Here is a 19,168-nt window from a genome sequence, read left to right on the forward strand (position 1 = left end):
ATCCGACCTGACACCGGATTACTGTGATCAGTGTTTTGATTTGCAATGCCAACCCTCTACCTTCACCTAGCTTCCCGTTTGACTACCCCCTCGACGTTCAAGGACTAATCCTTGTCGTCCTGAAGCCACGTCTCTGTAAGGAGTCTCAGACCATAATTATTCTCTTCAATGTGTGCAGTCAATTCATTCACTTTTGTAACAGTGCAGCACACATGCAGACACCCTGTTTTCGGTTTAGATCTTTGCAATCCAGATTTAATTGCAGGTACATTTCCTCTCCTTGTCTCCATCATTCTGTGATGTTCATTTCCCACATCACTACATTGCTCACTGGCCTTGATTGGGATTGGCCGTGCGAAATTACCCATAGTGCCCAGGGATGTGCAGGTTAGGTGTATTTGTCAGGGTAATGTAGAGCAGTATGGGTGGGTTCCCCTTCAGAGGGTTAGGTGTGGACTCGTTGGGCCGAGTGGCCTGCTCCCACACTGTGGGGATTCTCTGAAGCGAAGGGATGGTTGCAAACGGTGCGGGGCAGGACAGCGCAGGCGCAATGCGTGCGCCCGGCTTGGCCCCGCCCACCCGCTCCTATTGTGGCGTCACAACGCGGAAGTGACACTGAATGAATGAAAATCCCTCCGTCTGGGCAAATGGTGGGGCGGGAAAATCTGTTCACTTGGAGCAATGGGAGTGAATCCAGGGCGGGAGCAGACCCTGTCAGCTCAGGGATGGGAGTTAATTACCGCGGAGGGTCGGCAGGAGGGAGTCTGACGAATAGATTGGATTCGGGGACTGGGGACGGGGCAAGTCAGTCATCTCCCGCTAGAGAGGAGTAACATACTACTGCCTCTGGGGTGAAGAGCGTTCTGTGGGCCTGTATAAATAAGTTCCTTGTGGATTGAGGAGTTTCCCCTATCAGGCTTCCCTTTTCTCGAGTCGGCCCGTCCTACAAAAAGGGATGGTGTTCCTGGGCGTCCTTAAAATATTTACCATAATGACGGGGTTGATCATTTTTATCCTCACTAGGCTTGCGTCTGCAGGTAAGATCAAAAAGACAGGTTCGGTAACGCCATGGTAACTCCCCCTGATTTCTACTGTCCAGATGGACCATCTGGTCTTTCTGATGGAAGAGTCCATTCCAATAATCAATCTTCATCACGTTCCACACGTCAAAGGGGTCTGGTCCGGTGCACTGGACGACATCTCCTCAGTGTGGGTGGTGGATAATCTCTGATCATTCCCGGTCCCATCCATACTTAGTGGCTTTCCCCATCAGGATGTTGTACGTGATCAGAGAGGTGAGGAGATAAGTGATCCCCCACATGTCCCTCCTCTTAGTTCAAGTATCTGTAATAAGATTAACATTAGAACAACAGCAAGATTCAAAAAGCCAAATGGACAGGGTCCACTCCTATTGTTGGGATTCCAGCATTCTCTCCTCGTCTTTCCCCCTTTTGATTGGTGCGGTCAATCAATTTACAATGGTGTAGTTGGACCCAAGCTGAGCGCCCAGCGACTGTGACCGCCGTAGGGGTGGGAAGTAGAACCTGGAAGGGGCCATCCCAACGAGGTTGGAGACTTTTGCCAGTCCAGTTCTTGACGAGCACCAACGAACCAGGCTCTACCCGTGACGAGGCTGAAAGGGAGGGAACATCGCTGTAGGCCGCACGCTCCTGGGAGTGAAAGACACGCATAACATTGGTTAGAGCAAGAACATAACCAATCATTGCTTCGGTCACGTGGTGGACGTGGACTGAGAAGGGAGCTGAATCGTTCCAAGGGGTACGGAGGGGGTGACCAGAGAGAGACTCAGCTGGAGACAGTCGTGTCTTGCCAGCAGACATGGATCACATCTGGAATTAGGCCACAGGGATTAACATAACCAGGAGAGGCCAGATTCGGCCATTAATTTGACAAGGTTAGTCTTGAGTCTGGTTAAAACATTCAACAAGGCTGGTCACCTGAGGATGATAAGCACCGTGCAGTTGCCGACAAATACAAAGCTGGGAACAGAGTTCTCCGTTAATATTACATGCAAAGTGTGGTCCATTGTCTGAGCTAATGCATGCAGGTATACTGAAGGGGGGAGGGCTTTCCTTAAACAAAATCTTTATCACAGTCTCAGCAGTAGCGTTAGGAGGAGGGTAGGCTTCAATCCACTTCGAAAAGACATCAGCAATAAGCAAAACATATTTATAGCAACTCAACTCATTTCTCCAACTCAATGAAGTCCAGTTGAAGTGTCTTCAAGGGACCCTCCAGCAAGGGAGTTCTCGTAGAGATACTTGAACTAAGAGGTGGGGGATCGCCTACTCACTGACCTGTTTGATCACGTACAACATCCTGATCGGGAAAGTCACTGACTGAGTATCGATGCGATCTGGAACGATCTGAGATTATCCTGGTGTCATCTGGTGCACCAGACCAGACGCTTTCAACGTGGAGTCGCTTGAGCGATGGAGTGAGCTGCCAGAGGAAGTGGTGGGTGCTGGTACGATGACAAGTTAAAAGGCTTCTGGATGGGCATCTGAATATAAAGGGTTCAGGTGGGTCAGGGCCAAGTGATGGCAAATGTGACTGGAGTCATAGAGATGTACAGCACAGAAACAGACCCTTCGGTCCAACTCCGTCCTTGCTGACAAGAGAGCCAACCCAATTTAGTCCCAGCTGTCAGCACCCGGCCCATATAGGGGCCAAGTGATGGCAAACGTGACTAGATTAATTTAGGATATCTGGGCAGGTTGGGCCAAAGAGTCTGTTTCCGTGCTGTGTGACTCTAATTGTCTTCAGTGAAAGCAGAAGTGTGGTTGTGAAGGCTGGACTTTCAGAGCATGTTTTGCCCTGACTGGAAGCAGCTGAAAATGTGTTGTTGGAAAAGCGCAGCAGGTCAAGCAGCATCCAAGGATCAGGAGAATTGACGAACCGGGCGTGAGCCCTGAAGAAGGGCTCATGCCCGAAGCGTCGATTCTCCTGCTCCTTGTATTCTGCCTGACCTGTTGTGCTTTTCCAGCAAAATATTTTCAGCTCTGATCTCTCGCATCTGCAGTCCTCACTTTCTCCTGACTGGAAGCAAAAGAGTTGGACTGAAGTGTGTTGGTGTTAATGCCTTGATGTCTCATTTTGCTCCCACCTTCCCAGGGACGTTAACTATTTTGTGTCTGGTCCTTCCTCAAGAAGCTGCATTGCAGGTTCACCCTGAATTGACACTTTTTTTATGCTTCCCAAAATCAGACCTGCTCACTCTCAGCAGGATCCCAGTGTTGTGAAAGATATTAACTTTCAGGTGGAGGTATCCAAAATTCAGAGAGATGTCAGTCTTGATGTTTTTGCTTTTTCTGCCCCTGTAAGATCCTGAGCCCTATTCCTACCCTAATCATCCTTTTATTCCTCACATACCTATCGAAAGCTTTCGGTTTCTCCTTTATTCTGTTTGCTAAAGACTGCTCGTGTCCTCTCTTTGCTCTTCTTAACTCTCTCTTTCAATCCTTCCTCGGTGATCTGTAATTCTCAATCGCCTCATCTGTACCATCCTGCCTCATCGACACATAAGCCTCATAGAACAGCATCATAAGACACAGAACTTACATCAAAAGATCAGTGTCATGCAACTGATAGAATATATTGAACAAACTTAGATAGTCTTCATCTCTTAGAATGGGTGTGGGCTTTGGTTCATTAATGTGTAACAATGTTCTTGAGATGACTTCAGGTTTTATAAAAAAAAAAGACATGTCTGCTCAGACAATGCATTAAAGGTGAGATTTCAGTCTGTTGGTATTCCAATCTTGAATCAGACTGGTTCTGTTTCCAAAGTCTGAATTTGTAAAATATTACATGCATTGACTGCCTGCAGATTGTGTGCTTTTTGAACAGACTTGAATGTATCTGCAAATATAGTTCTGCCAATACAATTTCACCCCACAGAGTAGTGTGTGTGTATCTGTGTGCATGTGAGTTTGTGTGTGAGTTTGTGTGTGTGTGTGTGTGTGTGTGTGTGTGTGTGTGTATGGGGGGGTGGGGGGGGGTGGTGTTCGGGTACATAGTTCTTTGATAGTTTCATTACTGCTAGTTAGGGTGGTTAAGGTGGCATTTCGCAACATTGCCTTCACTGTTCACCCCATTGAGTATCGGGGTTGGGACATCATGTTGTGGTTGTACAGGATGTTGGTGAGGGCACTTTCAGAGTACGGAGTACAGTTCTGGTGGCCCTGTAATAGGAAGAACACTATTAGAGAGGGTTTAATAAAGATTTACCAGGATGTTGGAAGGACTGGAGGGTTTGAGTTATCAGGAGAGGCTGGGACTTTATTCACAGGAGCACAGGAAGTTGGGGGTGACCTCATTGAGATTGATAAAATCATGAAGAGTGGAGGTAAGGTGAATAGCAAATGGCTCTTGCTTAGCGTAGGGGAAATCAAAACTAGGGGGCTTTTTTTAATGTGAGGAGAGAGATTTAAAAGGAACCAGAGGGGCAACATTTTGAAAGAGGGTGATTTGCATGTGGAATGAACTTGCTGAGGATGTGGTAGATGCAGGTACGGTTACAACATTGAAACAGCATTCGGATGGATACATGAGTAGAAAGGTTTAGAGGGATATGGGCCAAATGCAGGCAAGTGGGACTGGTTTAGATTGGGAATCCTGGTCAACATGGACAAATTGGACCGAAGTGTCTGTTTCTGTGCTGTATACCTCTATTGAAACCAGTAGAATTCTGAAAGGGGCTTGACAGGATAGATGCAGATAAAATGCTCCTTTGTGGAGAGGGTCATCGAATTCCGACAAGGTGGAAGCGGGCCATTCAGCCCATCTATTTCACTCTGGCCCTCTGAACAGTATCCCATCCATAACCCAACCCCTTACTCTGTATTTCCCATGGCCAAGCCACCTTAACCTGTACATCCCTGGTCACTTTGGGTAATTTAGCACGGCCAATTCTCCCTAACCTCTACACCCTAATCTATAAATTACCTTCTCAAGAATGTAATTTAAATGCAGAGCTTTTCTAAGACTCAACATTGGGACACAGATTGTCTCTACTTATAAATAGGGCAACGTCCCTTTGAAATGTAGATTCATTTAGATATAACTGCGTCACTTTACATATGAAGATATCCCTTTGAATGTGCTCACATCCCTTTGAAATATAATCTTGTCCATTTAAACCTCTTTATTTGCAGAAATACCCGCTAAAATGTCCACGTCCCTTTAAAATGCAGATGTCCCCCTTTAGATATGACGCCGTTCCGTTAGATGTCGGAATATCTGTTTAAATTGAGCCGTGAGCTTTCCCAATGTAGACAGGGCTCCTCGAAACGTGGCAGTGTCCCCCCCCCCCCCATCCCTCTAATCCCTTCCTGTTCATATACCCATCCAGATGTGTTTTAAATGCTGTAATTATACCAGCCTCCACTACTTCCTCTGGCAGTTCATTCCATACATGCACCACCCTCTACATGGAAAAGTTGCCCCTTAGGTACCTTTTAATATCTTTCTGCTCTCACCCTAAACCTGTGCTCTCTAGTTGTGAACCTCACCCCTACACTGACAAAAAGACATTTTTAAAAAAAAGTTGAGCAGCCAGACAAAATGCAAAAGCTATAAAATGTTGAGCCACTTGGGGAAAAAAGAACTGTGGCTCTACCCTTTGTTTCTCCTCTTGGCATTTGAACACTTAACATCTGTCAATAACACCAGCATCGCCACAGAGCATATTGTGTCTGCTCCTCGGTGTGAACAACAGCGCACCTGCTCGCTGGTGTCACCGACACATTGTCCATGCTCCTCGCTGTCGGCAGAAAAGGCGACATCGCTTATCTCTGTTCCTAAAGGTCTTCCTTTTATTCTTAAAGCTGTGCCCTCTGGTACTAGTCTCTCCTACCAATGGAAACAGCTTCCAAATGTCATTGCACTGTGGGGATGAAGCCCTACCCTGTCCGGTAATTTCTGCTGGTGGGTGAGACTAGGCCTCAAGGTTAGAGGGAGTCGCTTTCAGACAGAGATGAGGAACTGCTTTTCCCAGAGGGTCGTGAATCTTTGGAATAGTCTAGATTAGAGTGGTGCTGGAAAAGCACAGCAGGTCAGGCAGCGGCCGAGGAGCAGGAAAATCGACATTTCGGGTAAAAGCTCTTCCTCAGGTGCTGCCTGACCTGCTGTGCCCATTTCTGACAGTCTGCTGTACTATGTTTCCAATGTTGTGTATCGATTGCAGCAGTGAATGAGTAGCCAGTAGTGTTAGAAATTGTAAAGTTTTCAGGAGTGCAATGTGATCAGCATTGTCGTTTCCTGGCAGCACTGAGAAGGGTGGGCTTGGTTCATTGGAAATGATGTGGAGGTGCCCGTGTTGGACTGGGGTGGATAAAGTTCAAACTCAACACCAGGTTATCGTCCAACTGGCTTATTTGGAAGCACAAGCTCCTTCATGGGGTGTTTGTGGTACAGGATCATAAGACACAGCCACCTGATGAAGGAGCAGTACTCCAAAAGCTAGTGCTTACAAATGAGCCTGTTGGAGTATCACCTGGTATTGTGTGAAATTTAACTTCATACACCCCAGTCCAACACCAGCATCTCCAAATCAGGTAGATAGTTCTTTGAAAGTTGCATCATTGGGAGACAGGGTGGTGAAAGAGGCCAGTCAGGAGCCCCGGAGGACTGGAAGGTGACTGGTCCTCCTGCCAATCAGAGCCTTCCTATTGTCTGAATGCAGACGTTGGAACATGAGCTTCGGAAGCTGCTGCTGCTCTGTCTCTGAGTGAAGATTGAGTTTGCTCCAGACTGCAACCTCTTTACTCTGTCAACCATCTGTGAGTAGGGTACCCTCTTCCCAACTCCTTTTCCATTTTTTTCATTCTGGGCCTCAATTTACGACTTGCAGCAACCGAAAGGAAAGGGAATGAATTCAAGGAGTGGACAGAATCAGGAAAAGTTTGTTTATAAACAGAGCGGTTCATGTGTGGAGTGAATGTAAAGAGGAAGTGGTGGATGCACATTCAGATGCAACGTTTAAAAGACATTTGGATAAGTATATGAAGAGGCACGGTGCACAGGGATACGGGCCAAGCACTGGCACGTGGCCCTAGTTTAGTTTGAGAACGTAGTCAACGTGGACTAGTTGGATTGAAGGGTCCGTTTCTGTGCTGTCTAACAGTAACTGTTCTGTCGTGGTCTTAAAACCATTTTCTTGCCTTCCACTTTCAACGTGGATACTGTACCTGCATCCAACACATAAACCATTCAAAAGAAAAACCCACCTCCCGCGCACAAAAAAATCCACACTTTATTGTTCAAAAATCCGAGGAACTCAGCCTTAAATATATTCAATGACCCCCCTAACTGCAGGAAGACATCCCCACTTCTAATCTCAGTTCAACCTGCTAATATACACTTACCTTGCTGAACCTGTCTGACAACTGGCATTGACTGATGTAAAAGGATGCTGCTAATCAAAGCACTGATCACAGGGTGGACTGGTGTCAGCTCGGGTTTCAGGCCCTGATTTCTCTGTCCTCTGTTGATCCTCCTATTCCCACAGACTAAGATGTTGGTCTGTTCTCAGCTCGGCTGGATTTCTGCTAAAGCTTTGACCCCCCCCCCCCCCCCTCGCCCCTTTTATAACTTCTGGAACAATAAAATATTCAATCCAGACCCAACCCACAATCTCCCAGACTGTCAACCATCCTGATAAAAGGTGCAGTCATAGCAGGGAATCAAATAAGAAAAATGAAACAATCATAAATAGGCGCACGTGCTTAATGTTTGTTCATGAGGAAGTAAACCAGGAGTCTCTTAGGAATCTTACAGTGCCCTACTTGAGGAATTCTGTCACCATTGCATCTATTAGTACCCAGCTATGAATTACAACAACATTTACACCAACAGAAATAAAGCATCAGTTATCAAATAGACATAGAGATATACAGCACGGACGTAGACTTTTTCTCTGTCTCATACACACACAAGATAGATCATCCATGGGGGTGAGTTTGTATTTGCAGCATGATGTTTAGGGTATGTTTAGATGGCATCTAGATCTATGTGTTTGTTTCTGGCGTTGTGGTTGGAGTGCCAGGCCTCGAGGAATTCTCTGGCATGTCTTTGCTTAGCTTGCCCCAGTCGAAATTGTGGGGTTTTTTTCATCCGTACGTGGGGCTACGAGGGATAGAGGGTTGGGTCTTTTTGTGGCTAGCTGGTGTTAGTGTATCCTGGTGGCTAACTTTCTTCCTGTTTGTCTGACGTAGTGTTTGTGGCAGTCCTTGCAAACCCCCCCCGGAACCCCACCCAGGAGAAAGATATAAATAGAAAGTAGGAGACAACAGCTTCACTTCACTTGGAGGTCACCACTGATGATGTTACCTAGCCAGGTAATGAAATGTCTGGATATCAAACCTACAGCTCAGCGAGCAAACCTGCACCCTAAACATTCGACTTTGCTGAAAGACTGCACAATCTGCAGGCAGTCAATACATGTAATATATTGTAAATTCCACTTTGAAAATAGATAATGGGCCCACTACGTTTTGGATGTGAGCATAAGTGGTATAGTAAGTAAGTTTGCTGATGACACCAAAATCGGAGGTGTAGTGGACAGCGAAGGAGGTTACCTCAGATTACAATGGGATCTTGATCAGATGGGCCAATGGGCTGAGAAGTGGGAAATGGAATTTAATTTAGGTAAATGAGAGGTGCTGCACTTTGGGAAAGCAAATCTTAGCAGGACTTATACATTTAATGGTAAAGTCTTAGGGAGTGTTGCTGAACAAAGGGACCTTGGAGTGCAAGTTCATAACTCCTTGAAAGTGGAATTGCAGGTTGACAGGATAGTGAAGATGGGGTTTTGTATGCTTTCCTTTATTGGTCAGAATATTGAGTACAGGAGTTGGGAGGTCATGTTACTACTGTACAGTTGGAATATTGCGTGCAATTCTGGTTCCCTTCCTATCAGAAAGATGTTGTGAAACTTAAGGGTTCAGAAAAGATTTACAAGGATGTTACCAAGACTGGAGGATTTGAGCTATAGGGAGAGACAGAACAGGCTGGGGCTGTTTTCCCTGGAGCGTCAGAGACTGGGGGGTGATTTTCTATAGGATTATAAAATCATGAGGGGCATGGATAGGATAGAGAGACAAAGTCTTTTCCCTGGGGTGGGAGAGTCTAGAACTGGAGGGCATAGGTTTACACCGAGAGGGGAAATATACGAAAGAGACCTAAGAGGCAACCTTTTCATTTAGAGGGTGGTACGTGTATGGAATGAGCTGCCAGAGGAAGTGGTGGAGGCTGGTACAATTACAACATTTAAACGTCAACTGGAGGGATATGGGCCCCCTGCTGGAAGGTGGGACAAGATTGGGTTGGGATATTGTGCACAGGGATGTGCAGGTGAGGTGCATTAGTCAGGGGTAAATGTTGAGCAATAGGGGTAGGGGAATTGGCTGGGCGGGTTACCCTTCGGAGGATCAGTGTGTAGTCTTTGGGCCGAGTGGCCTGCTCCCACACTGTGGGGAGTCTCTAAAGGGGAAGGGATTTTTGTAAACTGTGCAAGGTAACGCAGGCGTAGTGCGGGGACCCGCTGTTGGCCTTGCCCCGCCCCTTGATCCTCCCCCTGTTGTTGAGCTGTCTAACAAACAGCTACTTTTTCTCTGCCTTTTTGCTGGGGGCATCTGAAGCTGTAACAATGTTGGGACACAATAAAGGTTACCTGAACGTTCTGCCGGGCTCAGGCTCTCATTGAAAGCTTAGAGCTTCAAACGGTTTTTGTTTCTTGCAGCTTCCTGCATGTGTTTGCTCCTCATGTGTTTTTCAAATCTTTCTCCTCTCCCCTTAATTTGCAGCCTAATCTTGAAAGGACACATGCCGTTCACCTTATCTCGGCCCCTCATGGTTTTGGAAACCTCTATAAAGAGAATAAAGAACCCTACAGCACAGGAACAGGCCCTTCAGCCCTCCAAGGTTATGCTGATCGAGATACTCTATCTAAACCTGCCGCCTATTTTCTAAGGATCTGTATCCCTCTGCTCCTTGCCCATTCATGTATCTGTCTAGATACATCTTAAATGACACTATCGATCCCACCCCTACTGCCTCTGCTGGTGATGCATTCGAGGCGCCCACCACCCTCTCTGTAAAGAACTTTCCATGTATATCTCCCTCAAACCTTTCCCCTCTCACTTTGAACTCGTAACCCTGAGTAATTAAGTCTTCTCCTCTGGGAAAATAATTCTTCCTATCCACCCCGTTTACACCCCTCATGGTTTTTCGGCCTCGATCAGGAACCCCCCCCACCCCGCCTCGACCTCCTTATTTCCAGTGAAAATAATCCTAATTTACTCAACCTCTCCTCATAGCTAGCGCTCTCCATAACAGGCAACATCCTGGTGAACCCCCTCTGCACTCTCTCCAAACGTATCCACATCCTTTTGGAAATCTGGCGACCGGAATTGTATGCAGTATTCCAAATGCGCCAAACCAAAATCTTTTCTAACTTTAACATGACCTGCCAGCTCTTTTCCTCAATCCGTCCGATGATGGAACATGTGTTGTATGCTGCCTTGACCACTCTACTGACATGCATTTGCCACCTTCAGAGAACAATAGACCTGAACACCCAGCTCTCTCTGTACATCAATTTCCCCCAGGACCTTTCCATTTACTGTATAGCTCGCTCTTGAATTGCATCTTCCAAAATGCATCACCTCACATTTGTCTGGGTTGAACTCCATCTGTCATTTCTCTTCCCAACTCTCCGATCTATATTCTGCTGAAGCGTCTGACAGTCCCCTTCACTATCTGATTTTCCATCAATCTGAATGTCATCTGCAAACTTGCTAATGAGGCACCCGATACCTTCACCTTTCAACCTCCTGTGCTCCAGTGAAAAAAGTCCCAGCCTACCCACCAATAGGTGTGAATTCTGTCTTGGTCCCAATGTCGAGTCAGCCTGACATTTTTGATAGAAAAGCTATGCATTTAAATTACGTTCTTGAGAAAGTTACTGAAAACAGGTTCTGGGATTAACATACCAAAGAACAGAACTCCATTCTAAAAGATGGAAGATTTAATCTAAATTGTTTAATGTATCACATCTCCATGATCTGGACTCCGTTGGCTATAAATAGTCTAATCATGATCTTATTGTCCACAACCACCTGAAGCAGCAGCAGCACTTCAGAGTGCCAGAGATCCGGGTTCAATTCCCACCTCGGGCAACTGTCAGTGTGGAGTTTGCACATTCTCCCCGTGTCTGCGTGGGTTTCCTCCCACAGTCCAAAGATGTGCAGGTTAGGTGAAGTGGCCACGCTAATTTGCCTGTCGTGTTAGGTGAAGGGGTAAATGTTGGGGAATGAGTCTGGGAGGGTAGCTCTTCGAAGGGCTGGTTTGGACTGAAGGGCCTGTTTCCACACTGTAAGTAATAAAATCTAAAATAAATCTAATCACTCTGAAATCTAGGGCTTCCAAACAAACCATGTTATGGCAGCAGCGGGAGGTGTGGATTATATTCACTAAAAACAGTTAAGCAGGTAGATAACACGTTCGAGTGGGAAGTGTGTATAACATGATCTCACAACTTCTATACTCAATGCTATTAGCAATGAAGGAAAGCAAACCAAACGCTGCCTTCACTACTCTGTTCACCTGAGACTCCAGCACTCCCAAGGTCTCTTTATTCTGCAAAACTCCCCTTAACTGTGTCAGTCCTGCCTGGATTGCTTGACCAAAATACAAACCTCTGATTTCTCTAAATTAAACTCCAACTGACACTCCTCGGCTCATCAGCCGATCCCATAAATTCTAATTTATAGTGAACTCTTTCCTCCCTTATTCCCTGGAAACCGAAAATCTCCATCCCACACTAACTCCCTCCATTTTCACTTTGCTTATAGCGGAAGAATGTAACTGAGAAACATATCAGCCATGATTGAATGGAATGAGCAGACCTGCTGGTCTAATTTCTGCTCCTGTGTCTTGTGGTCTCTTGCTGTCCTGGACACCGTGAGAGAGAATTGGGACCAGCATTGAACCGATCATGACTGGATATGGATCTACCTGCATCAAGGTGGATGGGCTGGGACTTTTTCACTGGCGCATAGGAGGAGGAGATGTGACCTTATCAAGGTTTATAAAATCATGAGGAGAGAGAGGAGGTGAACGACGGGTGTCCTTCCCCTAGGGTTGGGGTTTCAAGATTAGGGAGCAAATTTTGATGGTGACAGGAGAAAGAAATTTTAAAAAGACTTGAAGGGCACAATTTTTTTTTATAGAGTGGTTCACGTGTGGACTAAATGTCTAGAGGAAGTGGTGGATGCAGATACAGTAACGATGTTTAAAAGACATTTGGATAAGTTCATGAATAGGAAAGGCTTGGAGGGATATGAGCCAAAACACTGGCAGGTGGGACTGGTTTAGTTTGAGAACATAGTCAGCATGGACTAGTTGGACTGAAGGGTCTGTTTCTGTAACTTGGTTCTATACTAGTCTTTAAACCATTTTCTTGCCTTCCCCATAAACATTCACGTAAAAATCAGATGAACTCAGTCTTGAATATATTCAATGACCCCCTAACTGCAGGAAGACATCCCTACTTCTGAACTCAATTCCTCTTGCTAATACACCACTTGCCTTGCTCATTGCCTGCTGCACCTGTCTGACAACTGGCACAGAAGGACACTGATGCCCCTCGGAACATCCACACATCATTCCTGATGAAGAGCTCGTGCCCCAAACTTCGACTGTCCTACTGCTCAGATGCTGCTTGACCTGCTGTGCTTTGTCAATTGTGGTCTTCTCTACATCGGGGAAACCGAGCGTAAACTTGGGGAACGGTTTGCTGAGCATCACAGCCGGGTCCGCAGAGGCTGAGCAGACTTCCCAGTCTCCACCCATTTTAATGCCCCTTCCCACTCCCCTTCTGACATGACTATCTTTGGCTTCCTCCATTACCACAACAAACCAAACCACAAATTGGAGGAACAAAACCTCATCTTCTGTCTGAGCAGTCCACAGCCCAGAGGACTTAACACAGAGTTCTCCAATTTCAAATAATCTCCCATCCCATCCCCCAACTCACTTCCCAGCCCCTTCCACTCTTCCCTGCCAACTAGATTCCTTCCTCCCATTCACCAACCAGGTCGTACCAGGTTATGGCGATATGGCAGGAACAGGATACTGATTGAGGATGATCAGCCATTATCACAATGAATGGTGGTGCTGACTCTTAGGGCAGAACAGCCTACTCCTGCACCTATTGCCTATTGTACCCTCTCCCTGTCTCCACCTATCCCCACTTCAATACCCTGCCCCCAGCACACCCTTGTTCCACAGCTCTCCCTATACCCACCCCCCAGTCCTGAACAAGGGTTACACCAGATACCTCGACTTCTCCACCTCCTGATGCTGCCTGGCTTGCTCTTCCAGTCTCCTGTCTGTCTATTTTGCCAATTGTGAGACAGGCCTGGACGAACTTTTCCAGAGTCTGTGCCCTCGCTGGATTCATTCCTATTCCTTTCAGTTGCTCCAAGTCAACACTTGAACCCCAGAATGAAACATAAATGGAAAAGGGGGTGAGAAAAGAGAGTGCTGTACTCACATGTTGGACAGAGGAAAGAAGTTGCAGTCTGAGGTGAAGCTCAATCTTCCTTCAGAGAGAGGAGGAGCAGGACCTTAAGAAGCTCATGGTCCAACTTCCACATTCACCAATAGGGGAGCTCCGAATGGCAGAAGGACAAGTCTCCCCCTGGTCCTCCAGTGCTTCTTATTCGTCCATCAAAAGTAGGTTTCGCAACTTTTCTGCCGACAGTGAGGAACATGCCCAATGTTTTGGTGACATTGGCAAACACGTGCCCTGCTTGTTGACACTGAGGAGTGTACACAACGTGCTCTGTAGCAATGCTGATGGTATTGACAGATTTTAAGTTTCCAAATACCTATCGGAGAACAAAAAGGGCAGAGCCATAATTCCCCCCCAAATGTGGCTCGATATTTGATTGAGCAGCCAGAAAAATACAAAAGCAATGTTTTTAAGTCTTTTCCTCAGTGTTGGGGTGAGACTCCACAACTGTTCATTCACAAAAACAAACTCTCCTGTCTCACTCTGCAGCTGCGGGGGGCGGGGGGACACTGCCACGTTTCGAGGAGCCCTGTCTACATTGGGAAAGCTCACGGCTCAATTTAAACAGATATTCCGACATCGAACGGAACGGCGTCATATCTAAAGGGGGAAATCTGCATTTTAAAGGGACGTGGACATTTTAACGGGTATTTCTGCAAATAAAGAGGTTTAAATGGACAAGATTATATTTCAAAGGGATGTGAGCACATTCAAAGGGATATCTTCATATGTAAAGTGACGCAGTTATATCTAAATGAATCTACATTTCAAAGGGACGTTGCCCTATTTATAAGTAGAGACAATAGGTGTGAATTCTGTCTGTGTCCCAATGTTGAGTCTTAGAAATGCTCTGCATTTAAATTACATTCTTGAGAAGGTAATTTATAGATTAGGGTGTAGAGGTTAGGGAGAATTGGCCGTGCTAAGTTACCCATAGTGACCAGGGATGTACAGGTTAGGGTGGCTTGGCCATGGGAAATACAGAGTAAGGGGTTGGGTTATGGGTGGGATACTGTTCAGAGGGCCAGAGTGAAATAGATGGGCTGAATGGCCCGCTTCCACCTTGTCGGAATTCGATGACCCTCCCCACAAAAGAGCATTTTATCTGCATCTATCCTGTCAAGCCCCTTTCAGAATTCTACTGGTTTCAATAGAGGTATACAGCACAGAAACAGACACTTCGGTCCAATTTGTCCATGTTGACCAGGATTCCCAATCTAAACCAGTCCCACTTGCCTGCATTTGGCCCATATCCCTCTAAACCTTTCTACTCATGTATCCATCCGAATGCTGTTTCAATGTTGTAACCGTACCTGCATCTACCACATCCTCAGCAAGTTCATTCCACATGCAATTCACCCTCTTTCAAAATGTTGCCCCTCCGGTTCCTTTTAAATCTCTCTCCTTATATTTAAATAAAAATGCCCCCTCCCCTAGTTTTGAGTTCCCCAGCGCTGGATTGTTCTATGTTCTAAACTTAGTGCAGGAGGCTGAAAGAAATGAGCAGCTTTAAAACAAAAACCTCTCGGAGCTGAAAGCTTTCAATGAGAGTCTGAGCCCGGTGTTAAGTTCAGGTAACCTTTATTGCAAACCAACTTTGTTCCAGCTTCAGATCCCCCCAGCAAAAAGGCAGAGAAACAGCAGTTGCTTTTTGAACCCCACACCTCCCCTCCTCCTCACCTCCCCTCCTCCTCACCCCCCCCCGCACACACACCACACCTCCCCCCCTCCTCACCCCCCCCCCACACCTCCCCTCCTCCTCACCACCCCCCCTGCACACCACACCTCCCCCCCTCCTCACCCCCCCCCCCACACCTCCCCTCCTCCTCACCACCCCCCCCCACACCACACCTCCCCTCCTCCTCACCCCCCCCACACACACCACACCTCCCCTCCTCCTCACCCCCCCCACACCACACCTCCCCTCCTCCTCACCACCCCCCCTGCACACCACACCTCCCCTCCTCCTCACCCCCCCCCACACACCACACCTCCCCTCCTCCTCACCCCCCCCACACACCACACCTCCCCTCCTCCTCACCCCCCGCCCACACACCACACCTCCCCTCCTCCTCACCCCCCCCACACACCACACCTCCCCTCCTCCTCACCCCCCGCCCACACACCACACCTCCCCTCCTCCTCACCCCCCCCACACACACCACACCTCCCCTCCTCCTCACCCCCCCCGCACACACCACACCTCCCCTCCTCCTCACCCTCCCTCCCCCACACACACCACACCTCCCCTCCTCCTCACCCCCCCCCGCACACACCACACCTCCCCTCCTCCTCACCCCCCCCCACACACCACACCTCCCCTCCTCCTCACCCCCCCCGCACACACCACACCTCCCCTCCTCCTCACCCTCCCTCCCCCCCACACACCACACCTCCCCTCCTCCTCACCCCCCCCACACACCACACCTCCCCTCCTCCTCACCCCCCCCGCACACACACCACACCTCCCCTCCTCACCACCCCCCCCCCACACCACACCTCCCCTCCTCCTCACCCCCTCCCCCACACACCACACCTCCCCTCCTCCTCACCCCCCCCGCACACACACCACACCTCCCCTCCTCACCACCCCCCCCCACACCACACCTCCCCTCCTCCTCACCCCCTCCCCCACACACCACACCTCCCCTCCTCCTCACCCCTCATCCCCTCATCCCCCCCTCCCCCCCCCCCCCCCCCGCCATCTTTACTATTGGGTAAAAACAATGACTGCAGATGCTGGAAACCAGATTCTGGATTAGTGGTGCTGGAAGAGCACAGCGGTTCAGGCAGCAGCAGAGGAGCAGTAAAATCGACGTTTCGGGCAAAAGCCCTTCATCAGGAATAAAGGCAGAGAGCCTGAAGCGTGGAGAGACGAGTGAGAGGAGGGTGGGGGAGTGGAGAAAGTAGCATAGAGTACAATAGGCGAGTGGGGGAGGGGATGAAGGTAATAGGTCAAGGCGGAGGGTAGAGTGGAGAGGTGGAAAAGAAAATAGAAAGTTAGGACAAGTCAGGGGGACAGTGCTGAGCTGGAAGTTTGGAACTAGGGTGAGGTGGGGGAAGAGGAAATGAGGAAACTGTTGAAGTCCACATTGATGCCTTGGGGTTGAAGTGTTCCGAGGCAGAAGATGAGGCGTTCTTCCTCCAGGCGTCTGGTGGTGAGGGAGCAGCGGTTGAAATGTTGGGCCATAGGACGGTGTGGTTGATTGGTGCGGGTGTCCCGGAGATGTTCCCTAAAGTGCTCTGGTTGGATGCCTCCAGTCTCCCCAATGTAGAGGAGACCGCATCGGGAGCAACGGATACAATAAAATGATATTGGTGGATGTGCAGGTAAAACTTTGATGGATGTGGAAGGCTCCTTTGGGGCCTTGGATGGAGGTGAGGGAAGAGGTGTGGGCGCAGGTTTTGCAATTCCTGCGGTGGCAGGGGAAGGTGCCAGGATGGGAGGGTGAGTTGTGGGGGGGCGTGGACCTAACCAAGTAGATACGGAAGGCGGAAAAGGGGTAGGGAGGGAAATATATCCCTGGTGGTGGGGTCTTTTTGGAGGTGGCGGAAATGTCGGCAGACGATTTGGTTTATGCGAAGGTTGGTAGGGTGGAAGGTGAGCACCAGGGGCGTTCTGTCCTTGTTACGGTTGGAGGGGTGGGGTCTGAGGGCAGGAGTGCAGGATGTGGACGAGATGCGTTGGAGGGCACCTTTAACCACATGGGAAGGGAAATTGCGGTCTCTAAAGAAGGGGGGCATCTGGTGTGTTCTCTGGTGGAACTGGTCGTCCTGGGAGCAGATCCAGCGGAGGCGGAGGAATTGGGAATACGGGATGGCATTTTTGCAAGAGGTAGTGTGGGAAGAGGTGTAATCCAGGTAGCTGTGGGAGTCGGTGGGTTTGTAGAAAATGTCGGTGTCAAGTCGGTCGTCATTAATGGAAATGGAGAGGTCGAGGAAGGGGAGGGAGGTGTCAGAGATGGTCCAGTTAACTTTAAGGTCAGGGTGGAATGTGTTGGTGAAGTTGATGAATTGCTCAACCTCCTCGCGGGAGCACGAGGTGGTGCCAATGCAGTCATCAATGTAGCGGAAGAAGAGGTGGGGAGTGGTGCCGGTGTAATTACAGAAGATCAACTGTTCTACATAGCTAACAAAGAGACTGGCATAGCTGGGGCCCATACGTGTGCCCATGGGCTACCCCTTTGGTCTGGAGGAAGTGGGAGGATTCGAAGGAGAAATTGTTAAGGGTTAGGATCAGTTCAGCCAAACGAATGAGAGTGTCAGTGGAAGGGTACTGTTGGGGACGTCTGGAGAGGAAAAAACGGAGGGCTTGGAGGCCCTGGACATTGCGGATGGAGGTGTAGAGGGATTGGATATCCATGGTGAAGATAAGGCGTTGGGGGCCGGGGAAACGGAAGTCTTGGAGGAGGTGGAGGGCGTGGGTGGTGTCTCGAACAGATGTGGGGAGGTCCTGGACTCGGGGGATAGGACAGTGTATAGGTAGGTAGAGATGAGTTTAGTGGGACAGGAGCATGCTGAGACAATGGGTCGGCCAGGGTGGCCAGGCTTGTGGATCTTGGGAAGGAGGTTGAACCAGGCAGTGCGGGGTTCCCGGACTATGAGGTTGGAAGCTGTGGTTGGGAGATCTCCTGAGGTGATGAGGTTCTGTATGGTCTGGGAGATGATGGGTTGGTGATGGGGGGTTGGGTCATGGTCGAGGGGGCAGTAGGAAGAGGTGTCTTCGAGTTGGCGTTTGGCTTCAGCGGTGTAGAGGTCAGTGCGCCAGACTACCACTGCGCCCCCTTTATCCGCTGGCTTGATGGTGAGGTCGGGATTGGAGCAGAGGGATTGGAGGGCTGTGCGTTGTGAGGGTGAGAGGTTGGAGTGGGGGAGGGGGGGTAGACTGGTTGAGGCGGTTAATGTGCCGGCGGCAGTTGGAAATGAAGAGGTCGAGGGCAGGTAATAGGCCAGCGCGGGGTGTCCAGGTGGATGCAGTGTGTTGGAGGTGGGCGAAGGGGTCCTCGGAAGGTGGGCGGGACTCCAGATTGTGAAAGTAAGCTCGGAGGCGGAGGAAGTGTTCGACATCACGGCGTGTATTAAATTCATTGATGCGTGGACGGAGGGGGATGAAGATGAGTCCTTTGCTGAGGACTAATCGTTCGTCGTCAGTGAGGGGGAGGTCTGGGGGGATGGTGAAAACGCGGCAGGGCTGGGAGCTGGGATCTGGTGTGGGTGTGGAGCTGGGAGTGGGGGCGGAGCCGGTAACTGGAGTGGGTGTGATGGTGGGGGGGAATGGGGGGTGGAGTTATGAGCAGGGGTGGTGTTCCCCTCAGGGTTCTGTAGGCCAGGAATGGCGACAGTGGGATCTGTCGGGGGCATGTCAGCAGAATGCAGGTGAGTGGTGTTGGTGGGGGCGGAAGTGGGGGTGACCACAGCAGTAGAGGTGGCGGAAGTCACTGAGCGTGTGACATCAGCGATGATGTGAGGGGCAGAAATGATGTCACATGTGATGCATGAGGAATTGTGAGGGGCGGAAGTGGCTGTGGGAGTAGCCATGATGGGGGCGGAAGTGACATCAATCAGCGT

The 19,168-nt window shown here is 49.0% G+C and overlaps 1 protein-coding gene across 1 annotated transcript in view; it reads left to right on the top strand.

Moving 5' to 3' along the window:
• The window catches only part of LOC140460831 (uncharacterized), a 243,853-nt gene that overhangs the window by 155,862 nt on the left and 68,823 nt on the right, over positions 1 to 19,168 (top strand). The gene's annotated exons all lie outside the window — the stretch shown is intronic.

The sequence above is a fragment of the Chiloscyllium punctatum genome, chromosome 36 (assembly GCF_047496795.1).
Source record: "Chiloscyllium punctatum isolate Juve2018m chromosome 36, sChiPun1.3, whole genome shotgun sequence".
Taxonomy (NCBI): domain Eukaryota; kingdom Metazoa; phylum Chordata; class Chondrichthyes; order Orectolobiformes; family Hemiscylliidae; genus Chiloscyllium; species Chiloscyllium punctatum.